The sequence below is a fragment of the Triticum urartu genome, chromosome 6 (assembly GCF_003073215.2).
Source record: "Triticum urartu cultivar G1812 chromosome 6, Tu2.1, whole genome shotgun sequence".
Taxonomy (NCBI): Eukaryota; Viridiplantae; Streptophyta; class Magnoliopsida; order Poales; family Poaceae; genus Triticum; species Triticum urartu.
The window spans coordinates 44,543,556-44,562,870 of NC_053027.1; the positions used below are offsets into that span (position 1 = coordinate 44,543,556).

The following is a 19,315-nucleotide window of genomic DNA, read 5'->3' on the forward strand; positions in this document are numbered from 1 at the left end:
TTCAGAAAATCTTGTTTTATTTTTTAAAATATTTCTTTAAGCATCTTTCATTGTACAAGGCATCACTGGGTTTATGGAGATGGGGCGCTCGGTAACTGCAGGCAATGGTGCATCGTGGTAGTAACTTCTCCTGTTCATAAAGGTTCAAACTCCCATGTTCGTCTGACGCCCCGCCAGTTTTTTAACTCCTTCGGTTTGATAACCGCCACCCACGCACGAACGTCTCCTTCCTGCGATCCCCAACCGCCGCTGCACCGAGGAGAAACACCAGTTCCCCACGAACGGACGTGGCTGTTCGTAGCGTTATCTACTACTCCCTTTGTTTCGAATTACCTATCTTGAATTTGTCCAGATACAGATATATCTAGACTCATTTTAGTGCTAGATATCTCCGTATCTATACAAATCCAAGACAAGTAATTTGGAACGGAGGGAGTATCTATTATCTACTATCTACTATCTATTATCACTATAAAAAGAAGAGAGAGGCAGATCCAAACAAATCACAGCCATCCATCGTCAAAATCTAATGATCCTTAATCATTATGTGTTTAACGCTACCAACCACGCAACGAGCCACGATCGATCGCTAATCGCCCCGCAGTAAAAAAAAACCGCCCCCGCACGACCTCCTCCTTCTCCCGCACCTCCTCCCGCAGCCGCGCCTTTTACCGCTGCCGCGGGTCGCCGGGACGGGAGCCTCCCCACCGCGGGTCGCCGCCTCCGCCCGCCCTTCACCGCTGCCTCCGCGCCTTTCACCGCTGCCGTGGGTCGCCGGGACGGGAGCCTCCCCGGCCGCGGGTCGCCGCCTCCGCCCGCGCTCTTCACCGCGCGCCGCCGGAGCCGCGGGTCGCCGGGAGCCTCTGTAGCTGCCGGAGCCGCCCCGCCGTGGGTCGTCGCCTCCGCCACGCCGCCACGCTGCCACTCCGCCGGATTCGCAAGTAAGTTTCTATACTCAGAGAATCAAGCAAACCAATTTCAAATTCTGTCAGCATATAGACAAATAGCTGCCATCAGGATTCCTGAAATTTACGAGGACATATTGAATTAGTGAGGATTTCGGAAATTTGTAGTTCAAGCAACTCATATTTTGAAGTTTTGTTGCTTACCTTCCCATCCCATTGTGTTGCTATGCTCCTGAAGTTGCCTAAATTTTGCTATATTGGGTTATCCACAATAGTATTGGCAGCGATGTTTTGTTTTGTGACAACTACTCAAATTTATAATCTAAATATATAATCTGCACATTGTAGTTTTAGTTAAAAATGAAAAAAAAGTATAGATAACCCCCAGAAGTATCCCGTTTGGATCACATAACCCCCCAATGTTTAAAACCGAGTTCTTAATCCCTTGAACTATTCTAAACTGGACATATCACCCCCTGGCACCCACTTAAGTGGTTTGGGAAGGTGGTTTTGCATATGTGGCGCCTGGGATGGGCCCATCGACCGGCCACGTCGGACTGGGCCTGCTGGGTGTGGTCTAAACGACGCCCTCGAGCCGGTTCGACCCAGACCCAGCCTCTTCGCCTCCCAATGGACTTAGTGTGAGCTTTGTAATTTTTCAGCAGTGTACTACAGCAATATAATTTCAGAGCAAATTGTTGATCATTATACTGTTCTGTATGCAATGCTATGTAAAAGAAGGAAACTTTTGACAGCAAATATTTTATCACTGTACTGTTCTGTATGGAATAGTGTGTTGCAAGATATTTTATCAGAAGTGTACAAATTATTGGCATCAAATTCAGAAATAGATAGCAAATTTCCATAGCATTGAAGAACTTAATTTCACACAATAAGTTCCATGGCATACTCAGGTTCAACCTGATAAAAGCTACAGGTCTTTGACATGCAAAACTCCACAAACGACACTTAATTGTCAAGGAATTTGATGTTTCACATCAAATAAAAGCACACACTTCTATCTTGTGTCACACATCAACTACGTGACATTGAAAAACAATCCGGGCATTCACTTTTTCCCAGTGAGAAGCCATTCCAGCATGTTATTTCTTGGCACTTGCATCTGCTGTGAGCTTGAAGAAGCCCTGTTTGCGACTCCTACTGTGGCTTCCCCTTGGAACTGGTTGAGAAGATGCAGTAGGCATTGCACTTTGACTTGCGGCTGATTGTTTCTTTCTTGAGAAGATGGTCTTGCTGAAGTAGATGTTGGTTGCTTCTTTGTCCTCTTCCCTGGGTGTACCACCTGAAACAAAATGATCAGTACTTTCAGAGTGAACATATATCACATTAAAATTCAGAGATAACAGTTACCTGCTGTGTGTTTTTTCCTAAATCTTTTTGCTTCTTTCTCCTTGCTCTTTTTGCTGCTCTTGTGTAGCTAGCATTTTGTTTCTTACCTCTGTTTGGATTCTGCTCACAGGTTCTCTTGTTATGAGTAAAGCTCCCACACATAGAACAAGCAATTTTAATGCCTTTTTTTAATGCCTTTCTTTGAAAGCTTGTTCCCGTGAGGTTTCTCACCTTCTTCTCTTCTTCTTTTTGTCTTCTTTCTTCCTGGCATTACCCTATGAGGAGGTGGATGAGGTTTTGGCATGTCAGCAACTTGCCAACTCTCTTTTCCCTCCACCTGAAAAATAGATGCTCTCTGCTTGGTACACTCATGACATTAAACCTTTCATCTCCACTTAGATATGCAACTTGCTTTGACCTACAAAATTCTATTTTTCAGTATTACCTTCTTCCACACCTCTGCAACATCTTCTCAAGCCACCCTGCAGCCTCTCTGCTTGCAAAATAGAAAATAGATGCTCTCTGCTTGGTACACTCATGACATTAAACCTTTCATCTCCACTTAGATATGCAACTTGCTTTGACCTACAAAATTCTATTTTTCAGTATTACCTTCTTCCACACCTCTGCAACATCTTCTCAAGCCACCCTGCAGCCTCTCTGCTTGCAAAATAGAAAATAGATGCTCTCTGCTTGGTACACTCATGACATTAAACCTTTCATCTCCACTTAGATATGCAACTTGCTTTGACCTATAAAATTCTATTTTTCAGTATTACCTTCTTCCACACCTCTGCAACATCTTCTCAAGCCTCTACTCTTAACCAGTCTGCTGCTATCGCTTTCTTGAATTTTATACGGGAAAATAATGTAGTTCTTTTTTTTGTGCAAGCTAATATGTTTCAAGATTCATGAAATATGTTTCATATATGTTTCAACATTCAAAAACAGATGCGGCAAAACTGAATGCCATTTTGAAATATATTGAAATATATAATTTTGACATAATGAAAACAAATTATGTTTCCTCTTCCTCCCTAACTAACTGCGCATACTCATATTTACTTGAGATTCTGCTTACTTTGTTTGCAACATTTAGGAATTGAGCTTCTCTTGCATGAATATTTCTAATGATGTACGATGTTTCCCATTCATGACAGAGATCCTTTTCGTCACATATTAATATTTACTTGAGATTCTGCTTACTTTGTTTGCAACATTTAAGAATTGAGCTTCTCAATATTGCGTGAATATTACTAATGATGTACGATGTTAACCATTCATGCCACAGATGAGGAATCATTGTCCGCATGCGTTACAATCAGGGGATCGTTCCCCATGTAAAGATCCGACGAATACACCTACTCAGGAGACTGCAAATCAAGCACATTCTTCTTCGTCACTGCATGTGCCACGAACCCCTTTGAGCAACATAACCAACTCAGTTGTAAATCAAGATGTTGAAAAACCAAAAAGTGGTAAAAATTGGTATGCACGAATGTCCGATGAGAAGAGAGCGGAGTACAACCAGAAGCGGCGTATGGCCCGAGCACACAAGAAGGCTGCATTTGTCATTAGTATTAACCCTGAGGAGGTCTCTCCAACACCTGCTTCTTCATCACCGGATGTGCCACGGCCCCCTTTGAGCAACATAGCCAACTCAAACACAACCGGTTCGTTCTTTATCTTTACATGCTGCAATTTTAATATTCTGACTATTGTTTCAATATTCTATGGTACACTACTATATTGAGAGACTAACCTATCATACGTATCATACATGCAGCTGCAACCTCGGCTTATACCGACCATCCATCTGAAGATGTCGCTCTTGGGCGCAAAAAACGAAGCTCTGAAACGTGGTATTAATGTCTATCCGACGAGGAGAAAGCAGAGCACTGCAAGAAGCTCCGGATCGCTCGACTAGAGAAGAAAGCTGCAACCACTAGCGTCCAAGTATCACCTGGTAATTTCAACAAATATTTTCTAGCACCATATGATGCACCATCTTTCTGTACGTATTGCTCATCTTCAACCATATGAAAGCCATACGATGCACTGTCTTTCTCTAGGTATTGCTTATCTTTAAACAGCACAATCTGTTGTCAACGATATGCTAAACTCGCCATGCAGTGGGTCATCTATGCAGATAGATGGTCATATTGATTGGCTGCACACAAATCCCACTTACGAACGACAAACGATGGATGTTCATGGGGTATTTAACATGTCACAAGCTCAAGGAGCGCACATACAAGAAAACTTTCTGCCTCGAACACTTAGCTCTGTTCAAATGAAAGGTATGCCGAGGATTCAGTACTGATTGACCCATTTTGATTTTATAGACACAGTTTCCTGACCACATGTATCCCATTCAGAGGCATCTTCTGAGAAGAAACGGCGTCGCATGAGAGAACAATATGATCAAATGACGCCGGAAGAAAAAGAAGTTGTCTTGCAGAGGAAACGTGTGCATAAGATGGGAAAACGCCATGCATCATCTGAACAGTCCTACATTGCTGAGCCAACAGGTGGATCTGCAGTCCCCTCCCCAATTACACATGCCATTGATCTTACATGTAATTTAATTAGTCCCACTAAAAGACCATTTATCTTCAATTTTTGTCAAAAATAACTGTGTTTGCGTGGTAATTGACTGCACCTGCCATGTGATATTCAACTTTGTTTCTATCGTGTCGGCGGTGTGCAACCAGGTTGCCACGGCAATGGTGAAGAATCCTATGATGCTGGAATATTAGAGCCTATGGAGCCCCCTGCCGAAGTGGACGGTATATTTCCTTTCATTATTCCTGTCCCATTACTTAATTCCTTTATACGGCACTGTGTAGTTTCCCGTGTGTTGTAATTGTGGTGTATACTCCCTCCATTCCTAAATACAAGTCTTTTTTAGAGATTCCAGTGTTTAAAAACTACTGAATCTAGCTTAAAAACTTTTGGGTGAATCTATATCCTCGCGTTACAGTACTAAATTTTTCAATAGGAGAAATGATGATGCTCACATCCAAACATGAAGCTGATTTAATGTTATTGCTTTCCTAGAATGCTTGCACGACACACAGGATGGGCAACCAGTGTATGATGATGATGATGATGAATGCAGGATATTTACTGGACAAGGTGACCTATACCATGAATGCATATACCCTTATATCTTGCAGACTGTGATGTATTTTTGACTCCAATATTATTGCAGGTCATGAGTTTGAATCATACAGAGTGACACCTAATGTTTCACAACAGGCTTTTGCGGCTGATGATCCTTATGACTATGTCTACAAGAATCTACCAATTACCAACTAAGCATCATGTTTTGAAGCCAGTAAAAGACTGTGTCCATTGTGGAGCAATGAGGTTCCAGTATGAAGGTCCAGCCTTCTGTTGCAGAAAAGGTAAAGTTAAGGTATGTATCCCAGAGGTTTCTCAAGAGCTGCAACGATTGTTTTCAAGCCAGGTAGACCAGGATGCAAAATACTTTAGACAACACATTCGATATTTCAACTCCCACTTCTCCTTCACAAGTCTTGGAGTTACCCTTGACCAGCGGGTCAACACCGCGGCAAGAACCGGTGTATATACATTTCGTGCTCATGGTCAGTTGTACCACCGTCTAGACCATCTTGTACCAGGTGGTCACGGATCCAGACATCTACTATCTACTACCACTATAAAAGCACGAGAGGGGCAGATCCAGATCATCTCAGCCACCTAATCACACGATCTAACGATCCACGGTCTTTCTATGTTTAACGCTAACAAGCCACCAGTCCCACCGATCGACCCACACCTCCATAACGATTTGTCCACGTCCAGAACCGCTCACCCTCGCTGCTAATCCCGTGCCCATTCGTGGCTCCATTAGAAAACTGCTCCCCTCAACGCCGCATCTACGCACGAACGCGGGGGTGCCGCCCGCAGGGCCGCCACTCCATTAGAAAACTGCTCCTCCTCCCCGCCGCATGTCCCGACAGGCTGACGCACCCGGCCGCCGCCATGCGCACGCCTTCGCCACATCCTTCTAGCAGCCGGCCTCTTCTTACGCGCAGGAAGGCCACTGGAAGGTCCTCTGCTCAACCGCTGCCACACGTATGCCATCGTCACACCCTCTACCACCGTCTCCCTCTGCTGGGTAGACGAGGAAGCCGATGTCAGCATCACCAATGCCATGTTCCACGACTTCAGGGTCGCCGGATCTGGGATATCCACCCTCTGAAACCGCTGCCCAAGCCCCAAACCGCTATTCACACCCTGAACAAATACCGCGTTCGATGTGTTGATCGCGTAGGAAACTGCCAGCATTCACCGCTTTGTTTCCTCCTAGGAGCAGTTCATGGCGATTGAGCCGTGAGTTCACGGCCACGGTCGCCGCCGCCGCCGGGGCAGCCACATCCACTGACCGCAGCAACACCAACAACCAAGTGGACATAATGGGTGGGATACGGAGTGGATAAGGCCTCCGGCTGTCTCTCGAAGATTGAGGTGATTATGATGAGCAAGAAATCTCTCTGTTTTATTATTCTTTATTTTCTGAAGTTTATGTTCTACTGAAAAAATCACCAACCAATTCTACTTACTTTGAGCAGAACTTGCATCTTTTATGACTTCCTGCAATCTAGCATAATTCTTCTTTGCAATAGAAGACCAGTATTGTATGTTTGATGGGTTGACATTTCAATGCAGGGAAGAGCCGAGGAGGTAGCTTTCCCGCACAACACTCCATCTCTCACGATGTCAGTGATTCAATTAGGATGTGGCACTTTATTGTGTCTCTATTGGAGGAAAGGGACACGGAGAATTGGAATTACAAAGTTTACACCAGAAACATAGAGGTAAACGTTCATGTATGCATTTCCTCGTAGTTTTGGTTTCAGTTTCTTTTATCATGTGATTTGATGCAGATATAAGAACTCATCTCCAAGCTATAGTTTAGGAGAGGCGAGCCTACACCTACAGATGCCATATCATTTTGTGCAGCTACAGATAGGTTGATGATTTGATTTTCTTAATTATCATCCAATGTTACCTCATAAATCCTTTTGAGCAAGGTATTGTTTGTGTACATATTAATTGCTCAAGCATTTTCACCGTCTCTATTCAAGTTTATTATTGCGTGAAAAGTTAGATGCTTATATGTCTGGTGACATCAAAACATTTGATTGTTAAACGTCAAAGAAAGCAACCAAATATTTCATTTGTGATGTACTGATAGCATTTCTTGGTATTTCTTATTACACAAACACACTTGCAGATCACCAACCGTGTTTTTTTAGGTTGTGAATGCGTCCAAATTGGTATTCAACAGATCAGGCTGCTGCTGCCCCATGAATGACCGTTATGTGATTCTTTCTAGCAATATCCAAAGCCTTATGATCATGCTGCTGCTGCCCCATGACTGAATGTGTTTCTGAAAGAGGATGTCAACAGAGTATAATACTGGAAGGAGGAGTGAGCAACAGCCAGATCAGAGAAGTTAAGAACAAGACACATGCTTCAGATTAACTCCTATTTCTTAACCAGTATGCTTTTGATGATTGAAGTACATTAGAAAAGTATATATTTCTTCATATTAACGGATTCTAATGGTATGATTTCGGCATGCAAATAATTCTTCCATATGTCTGACTATAATGTGTTGCCGTGCAAATATGCAGAAGGATGATCTCACTTTTGGGGACATGGTTTTGTGAATCGATGTGTTATCTTGACCAAATATCTTAGTATTTGTACAATGTTGCAATATGGACAGCCTTGTCGCCACTTTTACTAGATTGATATATAATACTGTATGTACAATGATTCAGTACATATATACCTGTAGCAACTACTAATCGAAATTTCTTCTTCCACCTACAAAAATATATAGAATCTTCCTGCATAATTTCATGTTGATACCTGATTTCCATGTCCATACTGTTGGGGCGAGCTAAAACTGCAAGGCCTCATAGTGCATAGAGGCACCTAATAAAGTTTTCAGGTTTGTCCCAAGAACTATTATATCCAGACAAGATATTTGCTTGCAGAACCACCAGAGTTCTGAACCTTCTAGGTAATTTCACATGGTGTTCAGGTTGAGCTGTCCAACAAGTGCAACATAATCAGCGGCAAGGCACCCACGATATCCTGATTTGCATTTAAGTGATATAAGGTTTACTCATGTTTTTATATTTTCTTTGTTTTTTCTGTTTTGCTTGGTTGAGTTTCAACTCATGTTGTTTGTTTGACAAAAAGAATCAAGAGAAGGGGGAAAAGAGAGGCGGAAGCATAATCTTGGGAGTAGGGGAGATGCTGACAGGTACTTCCCATCTTCCATCCATTTCATCTTGTGTTTGGATATGAAGTGGTGGCGTAGTTGCCACAATAGTCATGTTTTTGCCATCAATGAGAAGATGTGAAGAGTGATACAAAGTATGTCTTGTTATATGGAAGAGTTAGAGCTGAATGGAGCATCAAACAATGGAATCGAGTCATGCATGGAATTGTAAGCCGATCATATAGGCATAGACCTGAATTCATTTTTCCGATGTATAATTCAAATACTAATATAAAGAGTTCGTTATTGCTGTTTGTTGTGAACCATGTGAACATATTGCTGTAACAAAAAAATCTGTGTGAACATATTTGAATGGTCTCATCTTCAAATAAGATCTCTATAGTAGCAGGATTCCTTAATATTTAAATCTGGAAAGTGAAGAATTATATTTATAAATTATAAAACTGTACTTGGTCGGATAAAATTGTGCATACAAAAACTACAAGTTTCCTGTGCTTGAAATATTTTTTTCCACTATTTGCTTTGATCGATATGTGGCTTGCATGCAAATGATAATTGGAATTTTTTTTTCTTTGCATTTCTGGGGTGTGGAAACAATTTTGAATAAAGGATATATGTTATTTAGTGATGTTCTTGTTTAGATTTATTACCAGCGTAAAAACTAAATAAGGATCAATTTTAGATACGTGCATTTGCACGTACACGATTACTAGTGTAAATCCTGTACTAATCATCAATGGAATGGAATAGACGGTTCGACTTATTCATTCACAAATCTCAACACGCCCGGGACGCACCTTCCCAGTGGATCTTCTTCCAAGGAGAAGAATGCCGCTCCGGGATCTTCCGCTCCACACCGGCAAGCCAGCTGCCGGTGGCACGGGATCATGGTGGCGGTGCTGGAGGGGCGCCGCTTGAATTTGGTTGGGGATGATTAGTTGATGGGACAAGAAATATTTGGTCGCCGGTTGTCCGAATTGGCTGCTATAAAGCCATCATAATGTGCTCTTCCTATCTCATTTAGAAAGGCCTGAAGATTTTTTATTTTTATTTTTTACAAAAAGAACTAAGATCGATTATAAAAAGTTCACCAGAAATACAAAAGCATCTAGACACAGAGTAAAGATTACGTCAAGGTCCTTGGATCACCGTCGTTACCAAAACGAGCCACCGACATGCCTGACGCTGCTCCCAAAATGGAGCCGGGCTGGCCTTATATATGGAAGTCGGGTTGGCCTTATTCCACACTAGTTAAATAATTGTAGACTAAATTTCAAAATTGGGTCAGTCGATTTTTGAGAGCTCGCCGGAGTTTGTCAGAGGAAAGGGAGGGGCTCGGGTGGGGACGGTGGTTGTGGGGGGCGGTGGTTGTGGGGGGCGGTGGTGAGGCCTCGCCAAAACGTAGAAAACTCGACGCGGGTGGGGGCGAGGGTGGGGGGTTGGGGTGGCGGAGGAACACAGACGGCGGGGGGCGTTTCAGGGGAGGGGGGTCGGGGCCGGTGGTTTGGCCGGCGGCCCGTGCTGTGTTCTGTAGGGAAAGAATCAGATATGAGGAAGAAGATGGCTTAGGAGACGTAGGATCTTCATCCAACCATCTGAAATGGTCGACTGACCCAAATGACGAAATTCACGCGACTTGCATGCAGACATTCCTTTATATTCAGTACCATTATCATAGTTGCTTAGCACTGCTCTCAATCCATCAAGCTAAACAATGTGCCACTCATAATTTCAAACTTGTTGCTCAAATATAAATCTGATATAATGTTGATATTACTAAAATAGATAACGTTTAATTGGTCAGCTAATGTTCCTACTTTACTTTCGAAAAGCACGTGCATCACATATAGAGAGACATCAGGGAGTTGCATTCTTAATGTGCTCTGGTTCATCATGTGTGGGCACTGCGTAACGAACATTTTATTATGCAAAATCTGCTTGCTCTTCTTTAGCATGTTTCTCTTCTGTTCTTTTTTAATAAGTACTCTCTCCGTTCCTAAATACAAGTCTTTGTATAAATTCCACCATGGACTACATATGAAGCAAAATGAGTGAATCTACACTCTAAAATGTATCTGTATACATCTGCATGTGATCCATGGTGCAAATCTTTACAAAGACTTATATTTTGGAACGGAGGGAGTATGATAGTAGTACTATATGTTTCTTGTAGTGAAGAGGAGTAGGGACAGTGTAGAGGTCATTCGGTCGGTTGTGATGGACACTTTCAACTCTTCGGACCTCTTTGATTCGTAGGATTTTGTAAATATAGGAATATGAATTGTAGTGCCTGCCCACTTGAATCCTATAAGATTAGTAAGGAAATGTGGGGAGCTGTGTCGCCTTTGAGAGTTACACTGATATTAACAGTACCACACCTTCAGTTGAAGAGAGGTGGTATCCGAAGCTTTTCTAGCTGTATCAAAAATAGTAGCCCATATTTTCCAGCAAGCTCCACTTTCCTGATTTTACCTGTGATGCTTACGGTTTTTCTGTTATATCTACACTATGATCTGTGTAGTTGCTTTGTTTCGCACTAGCAGCAGTCCACTCTTGAAGCTAAACAACACACCAATCATAAGTCCAAATCTTACTTCTTCAAATATGGATTGTGATATGATACTGATATTAGTTAACAGACACACATTTAATTGGTCGGCTAGTGCTCCCACTTGATTTTCCAAATGCATGTGGCCACATTTAGAGAGACATCATGGAATTGCATTTCTTTGTGCGTTGTGATTCATCATGAGTGGGCAACCAACATTATATGCAAAGAAGCGGAACCTCAAGAATATGCTTCCTCTTTTGTTCTTTAACATGTTCCTTATGGGTGCAACGAACCCTAGGTCCATTGCCCAGACCGTGCACAGGTGCAAGAACAAGACTTCAGCACCAAGATCAGATCAGATCACGAGAGCTCAGTTCTCTTTGAAGGATCAAAGTGCAGATTAAGAAGACCAAGACTAGCCAAAGAGGCAAGATACAACTATGAGAAGAACCTCCCTTGCCGGGCAACCGAACCTGGCGAGGATGAGATTACCCCCGGAAGCAAGCCCCCAAATCATCCCGGCAGGCCTGCCGGGGCTCGTGGAGGCAAACCACTCCACCGCTCCACCTCACGAGCGACACAAGTCATCGATCAGTGCGGTGTCAAGCTGCAAAGTGACAAAAGTGACTAAGCCCCGAGGAAACCTTGCCGAGCAAGAGCGCATCGCTTCTCCACCATCAATCCACCAAAGCAGGAGTAGGGTTTTACGCCTCGTGACGGCCCGAACCTGGGTAAAACTGCCTGCGTGATCTCTGTCGTGCTGCTTTACGCTTCTCCGCTCTTTGTGCAACATGCTGATCCCCTGCCAAACCAAAAGGGGCTCTTGGTCCCATAGGTTGTCGTGGTTTCCCACGACATCTTTGGCGCGCCAGGTAGGGGGATCACTTGCGCGAACCCGAGAGCGTAAGCAGCGCGTCATCTTCACCACCATTTTCATCATCGACGGCTCCATCGACTATGACGCCCAAGAAGAAGTCCGGTGCTGCAGCTCACCCGTCCACCTTGAAGGACCCCTCGCCCGCGACCGCCGACGCCACGGGGAATGCGGAGGTGCATGAACGTGGGCGCTGCGAGGGACATGGTTTGCCAAGGTGGCGTTGTCATCACCTCCCCCGCGGCTGAAGCAGGAGCGGGAGGTACAGGAGAAGGACAACATCAACAACATCCTGGCGACCATGCTCTACGAGGTAAGGATAGAGAGATTATTCCTTCTGCCCTCTTGGCCTGGCCGAGGGGCATAGTCACGGCGGTGACGTTCGTTCCGAGGCAAATTGTAACCCTACGGACGCCCCCGCCGTGGGCGCGGTCGCAGGACATGAACCGTCCCCGGAGCAAACTGGCCCAACCAATGCTCTGAATGGAGTCGTTGGCCCGCGCGCGCCTTCACCTCGTCAGCACGCCATTCCAGCGACTGGTTCCCGACAACGGGAGCCCGACGCAGCCACCATCGGCACTGTCAGGAGCCAAGCGACGCTGCAGTCCACATCATCATCGTCGATGCCAAGCCCCGCTTAGAAGGCTATGGCACGGGCCCAGCTGCTACTGAGGTTTCCGCCGGAAGCTGATCAAATGGATGAGTGGAGAGCCACCATTCAGAGTTTGATTGGCTTTGCTGAGGCTGGGGGCTCACAGCGAGCTAGCCCGCCATGGCCTCCCCAGACGACGACGACGACTCGTACTGCTGGCCGTGAGGAAGGGACCACCCTCACGGTGTAGTCCCCTCCATGGCAATTAGTGCAGGAGCCGCAAAATCAAGAACCCGATGACGTCTTGATGGCCTCTTCCGACCCTCGAGTGCACCAAGGCCAACGGCGGGCCCCGGAGGACAGGCGAAGGGAAGGCGCGCGCATCGCTGTCGCGACAACCACCGTCGAACCAATGGGTGTGATGGCCCCAACGTCAACGAGCCCGCGCTCGAAGATGGCGGGTTCCTGCCTTTCGAGGTTGGGTGCCCTGCCTTCACTCGTGAGTTGTCGCAAGTCCGTTGGCCATCTGCTCGCACGTTCAAGCCAGAGATACCCGAGAAGTATGATGGGAGACTAAACCCGACAGAGTTCTTGAGCATCTACACCATCGCTGTTCAAGCTGCCGGGGAGAGATGAGAAGGTGTTTGCCAACTACTTCCCTTTGGCACTCAAGCCAAACATGAGGTCTTGGCTGATGCATCTATCAGAGAACTCCATTTCGACCTAGGCTGACCTCTGCCATGAGTACATTGGCGCCTTCATGAGCGGCCACCAAGAACCAGGGCGGCCCAGCGATTTGCAACTTCTCCAACAGAAAAATGAGAGACTCTGCGAAAGTACTTGCATAGATTCAACCGAGTCCACAGAAATATCCCAGATATCCACCCGACAGCTATGATAGCTACCTTCCAGTCCAATGTGCGCAACCGCAGGATACGTTCCAAGATGAACGTTCGGTTGCCCAAGATCGTGAAGGAGCTTTAGAACTTGGTGGACAAGTGTGCTCGGGTGGAGGAAGGGAGGAAACTTCCTGGAGAGGAAGATTGTGTCGACATCGACTCGGAGGATGACGACGAGTCCATCAGTCAGAACAAGAAGCACAAGGATAAAGTAGTGCTGACAGTTGAGGGATCGGGCATGCCTAGTACCGACAAGAAGGCTAAAGCCGAAGGCCCCGGCTATCAAATACCTCCCACTAAAGCTCAAAGGGCCAGCTCGGCACTGGTTAAACAGCCTGCCTGAAAACTCTATCGGCAGCTGGGAGGACTTGGAAGAAGCCTTCCTTCACAACTTCCAAGGTACATATGTCCGGCCACCAGACGCCGATGACTTAAGCCACATAGTCCAACAACCTGGAGAGTCAACCAGGAAATTTTGGACTAGGTTCCTAACCAAAAAGAACCAGATCATCGACTGTCCAGATGATGAAGCTCTAGCGGCCTTTAAACATAGCATCCGCGATGAACGGCTCGCCCGCCACCTCAGCCAAGAAAAGCCGAAATCCATGGCAGCCCTCACGGCACTTATGACCCGCTTTTGTGCAGGTGAATATAACTGGCTAGCTCGTAGTAAAAACACGGCCAGCGACGCAGGCCCCTCTAAGGCCAAAAACAGCAATGGCAAGCTTCGACGTAACAGACACAAACACCGAAGCAATGGTAATAATACCAACGACACTACAGTCAACACCGGATTCAGCGACTCCAAGTCCAGCCAGCGGAAGAAACCGTACAAGAGAAACAATCAGGGACCATCCAGCCTAGACCGCATACTCGACCGTCCGTGCCAAATCCATGGCACCCAAGACAAACCAGCCAACCATACCAACAGAGATTGCTGGCTTTTTAAGCAAGCCGGCAAGTTAAATACCGAGAACAAGGAAAAGGGATCGCAGAGCGAGGACGATGACGAGGAGCCCCTGCAGCCAAACACAGGGGGACAGAAGAAGTTTCCCCCTCAGGTCAAAATGGTGAACATGATATATGCTACACACATCTCCAAGAGGGAGCGCAAGCGCGCACTCAGGGACGTCTACGCGATAGAGCCAGTCGCCCCAAAATTTAATCCATGGTCGTCATGCCCGATCACTTTTGATCACCAGGATCATCCAACCAGTATCCGTCATGGCGGTTCAGCCGCACTGGTCCTGGACCCAATAATTGATGGGTTCCACTTGACGTGAGTCCTAATGGACGGTGGCAGCAGCCTCAACTTGCTCTATCAGGATACAGTGCACAAAATGGGCATTCATCCATCACAGATCAAACCCACAAAGACTACCTTCAAAGGAGTCATATCAGGTGTAGAGGCCCGCTGTACGGGCTCAATCACGCTCGAGGTTGTCTTCGGATCTCCGGACAATTTCCGAAGTAAGGAGTTAATCTTCGACATAGTCCCCTTTCGTAGCAGCTATCACGCACTGCTCGTACGGACCGCATTCGCCCGATTCAATGCAGTGCCACACTATGCTTATCTCTAACTCAAAATGCTCGGCCCACATGGCGTCATAATAGTCAGTGGAAATACGAAACGCTCCCTCCATACAGAAGAGCACATAGCTGCCTTAGCAACAGAAGTACAGATCGACCTTCTCAAGCAGAACCTTAATTCGGCTGCCGAGCCCACGGACACCGTCAAGAGGGTCCGAACTACACTGCAGCAGGACAGCTCAGCTCGTCAGGAGTTAGACTAGCAATTCGGCCTCTGTCTTAGTCCCGGTCAAGTAGTGGCATTCGTATCACGCGTACATAACTACGCACTCAAAATTCCATGGGCATCGATGGAGGCATAGCTAGTTTGTGATCCACAGTATGGCTCAACCGACACCGGATACACACATACTTTCACTTTTATTCGTTTCCTTTTCAGGTCTCAATCCCGCAGGCCCCATCGGATGGCCTGATCATCAGTCCTCTTGAAGGATAAACACACCAAGACGACGAGAAATACAGACGTACGGGGGATTTTCAAGGTGATTTCGTTAACAATCACTGTACCTATTTTTCAGGACCCACATGTAGCTCTCCCTTGGTTTTTGGCATATTAAATAGCATGTTGCTTATCGCACTACTTGTATCAATGCGCCTCGACGTATTAATTAAATTACAATGAAAACAGTTCGCGGCTGGAGCTTTAAAGCCCCAGCTTATCACCTTTGCACCTTTTCTGTTTTCTTTCTTTCTGTTTTTTCTTTTTCTTCCTCCCCTGTGGCTTCCTATGCATAGGCATGTCATAAAAGAACAATTCATGCACACAAAGTAAAGGCCAATGCATAGTATAAACAGTTTCTTGCAATTTTTTCGTGTTGGAAACGTAAAGAGGCGGAGATGTAGTTCCTCTCTCATAATAATTGCAAGTAGGAGCAGCAAGAACATGCATATTATATCTATCAAAATCATCATGTGTAATAGTAAAACGCAACCCATCAATATAATCCTTAATAAGGGTAAACTTCTCCGATATAGTGTGGTTGGGAGAATTCAAAAAGATGATAGGACTATCATGCGTGGGTGCAATAGCAACAATTTCATGTTTAACATAAGGAACTATAGCAAGTTCATCTCCATAAGCATAATTGATATTGGCATCTTGGCCACAAGCATAGCAAGCATCATCAAAAAGGGATATTTCAAGAGAATCAACGGGATCATAACAACCATCATAGCATTCATCATTCGGTAAGCACGAAGGGAAATTAAACAATGTATGAGTTGAAGAGTTACTCTCATTAGAAGGTGGGCACGGGTGATCAATCCGATCTTCCTCCTTTTGTTCTTCGCTCTCCTCCTCATCTTTTTCATCCAACGAGCTCACAATGTCATTAATTTCTTCTTCCATAGACTCCTGCAAAATATTAGTCTCTTCTTGGACAGCGGAGACTCTCTCAATAAAATCATCAATATCAGAATTGAATTCATAATTCTCATAGCAATATTTAAGGATAGCTAATTTTTCAGGTCTATAAACTGAATCATCAAAATTTTCACACTCTTTAAACAAAGATTCAATTTCATAAGCACCCATAAAAGCAACAAATTCTTCTATTTGTTCCACATCATAGTAATCATATATACCATTAGCATAAGAAGCCAAGGTTTTATCATCATTAAATTTGCATGAAAAGGGAAGGTGTGGAGCCTTCGTCCTAGAGCAACAAGTATAATCATATCTCAAGCATAGTTCCCGAGCATACCAATGCAACATATGAATTTGATCCCATAATAGTTTCCCTTTTTGAGTCAAGCGATAATCCCTAAAGTATTCACGTTGATCCAACGTGTCTCCCATAACATAATTGAATGGGGTTTTCTCAGGATTATCAAAGTAGTACATAATATTTTTCACATAACCAGCATCGAGGGTTTTAGGAGGTTCCCCATCTCCATGAGTAGCAGGTACACCTAATTTTTTTGGTATTTCTTGTTCCATATCCATAACTAAAGATAGAGAACAACTAAGAACAGCAAATAAAAATTACTTAGTGATAAAGCAAACAAGCACACACGAGAATATTCACCCCACGCTATTGCTCCCCGGCAACGACACCAAAAAAAGGTCTTGATAACCCACAAGTATAGGGGATCAATTGTAGCCTTTTTCGATAAGTAAGAGTGTCGAACCCAACGAGGAGCTAAAGGTAGAACAAATATTCCCTCAAGTTCTATCGACCACCGATACAACTCTACGCACGCTTAACGTTCGCTTTACCTAGAACAAGTATGAAACTAGAAGTACTTTGTAGGTGTTTTTGGATAGGTTTGCAAGATAATAAAGAGCGCGTAAATAAAAAGTAGGGGCTGTTTAGATAAAGAAGCAATAAAGTTAGTATAGCGAGTGTGGAAAAGTGGTGGTAGGAGTTGCGAAATTGTCCCTAAGCAATTGACTACGTTACTAGACTGATAGCAAGTTTTATGTGGGAGAGGCCACTGCTAGCATGTCATCTCTGACTTGGAATTCTATGCACTTATGATTGAAACTATTAGCAAGCATCCGCAACTACTAACGTTCATTAAGGTAAAACCCAACCATAGCATTAAGATATATTGGTCCCTCTTCAATCCCGTATGCATCAATTTATATGCTAGGTTGAAGCTTCTGTCACTCTTGCCCTCCAATACATAGTCCTATCAACATACAACTAACCCTATGGTGTGATCCACGCGCGCGCTCATATGATGTGCACCAAAGGACAGCAACATAACCACGAGCAAATTAAACCAATCATAGCAATTCATCAACCACCGATAGGACAACGAAAATCTACTCAGACATCATAGGATGGCAACACATCATTGGAAAATAATATGAAGCATAAAGCACCATGTTCAAGTAGAGGGTACAGCGGGTTGCGGGAGAGTGGACCGCTTTAGATAGAGGGGGGAAGGTGATGGAGATGTTGGTGAAGATGGCGGAGGTCTTGGTGTAGATTGCGGTGATGATGATGCCCCCCCCCCCGGCGGCGTTCCGGCGCCACCGGAAACGAGGGGGGAGAGCCCCCCTTCTTCTTCTTCTTCTTCCTTGACCTTCTCCCTAGGTGGGAGAAGGGTTTCCCCTCTGGTCCATGGCCTCCATGGAGGCGGAGGGGTGAGAGCCCCTCCGAGATTGGATCTGTCTCTCTATCTCTCTTTGTTTATGTGTTCTGGGATTCTGCCCTTTCACCGTTTCTTATATTTCCGGAGATCCGTAACTCTAATTGGGCTGAAATTTTAACACGATCTCTATCTGGATATTAGCTTTCTTGTGGCGAAAGAAGGGCATCAACCGCCTTACGGGATGGCCACGAGGGACCAGGGCGCGCCTGACCCCCTGGGGCGCGCCCCTGCCTTCTGGCCCCCTCGGGCATCGTCTCGCATTGATTCTTCTTCCAAAAAAATCACATATATTCCAAAAAAAAATATCCGTCAGTTTTTATCCCGTTTGGACTCCGTTTGATATGGATTTACTGCGAAACAAAAAACATGCAACAAACAGGAACTGGCACTGGGCACTGGATCAATATGTTAGTCCCAAAAAATAGTATAAAAAGTTGCCAAAAGTATATGAAAGTTGTATAATATTGGCATGGAACAATCAAAAATTATAGATACGACGGAGACGTATCAGGAGGTCGCCCTCTTCTTTCTCCCCCCATCAGGGGGAGAGTCGCTCTCCTCCTCCTCCTCCTCGTCGTCTTCGGCGACGGAGGAACGGGTCTTGTCTTCGGACATTATGTCTGAAATGACTTTGCCGCAGGGGGCCACTCCAGACCCCCTTGGCCTTCCCCATGGCCTTCTTCTATGGTGCCTTGTAGGGCGCCGCACCAGCATCTTTGCTAGACGCGGGATGACTGGTTCTTCAGGCAGTGGAGCCGGACATTGCATTCACTTCGCCCTCTTCACCCATTTCTGGAGAAGCAATGATGATAAAAGTTTAGACACCCTCCTTGAAATAAACAGGCAGGGGATGTGTTAAGAACTTACCTCGCTGGCGGGGTGGTTAATGTCGTGCCCGCGGTCCGAAACTGTGGCTGGTGGTGTCTCGCTGCCCTTGAAGAGTAACCTCCCGACATCTTCGTGAGTGGTCTCGAAGAGCCTCTTCAGGGTATGGTGATTTTTTGGATTGAACTCCCATAAAGGGAGACTTCGGCTTTGGCACGGAAGAATCCGGCGAACTAGCATCACCTGGATTACGTCGACGAGCTTGATGTCTTTGTCCACCATGCTTTGGACGCGCGTCTGTAGCGCTATCAACTCGTCTGACGAAGACCAATTCGGGC

At 45.2% G+C, this 19,315-nt stretch overlaps 1 long non-coding RNA gene across 14 annotated transcripts; it reads left to right on the top strand.

Moving 5' to 3' along the window:
- Positions 1-606: 606 nt before the first annotated feature.
- LOC125513618 lies at positions 607-9,662 on the top strand. Of its 14 annotated transcripts, XR_007286049.1 has the most exons (13): positions 607-941; positions 3,547-3,928; positions 4,042-4,221; positions 4,389-4,555; positions 4,634-4,786; positions 4,970-5,044; positions 5,316-5,393; positions 5,470-6,752; positions 6,954-7,102; positions 7,172-8,247; positions 8,341-8,418; positions 8,502-8,565; positions 8,700-8,833. It is a non-coding gene; the product is annotated as an uncharacterized LOC125513618 (long non-coding RNA). The 14 variants fall into 14 exon arrangements; XR_007286051.1 differs by lacking the exon at positions 8,700-8,833 and adding an exon at positions 9,295-9,662 and having other exon boundaries at positions 7,172-8,418; XR_007286048.1 differs by having other exon boundaries at positions 7,172-8,418.
- The last annotated feature ends 9,653 nt before the right edge of the window (positions 9,663-19,315 follow it).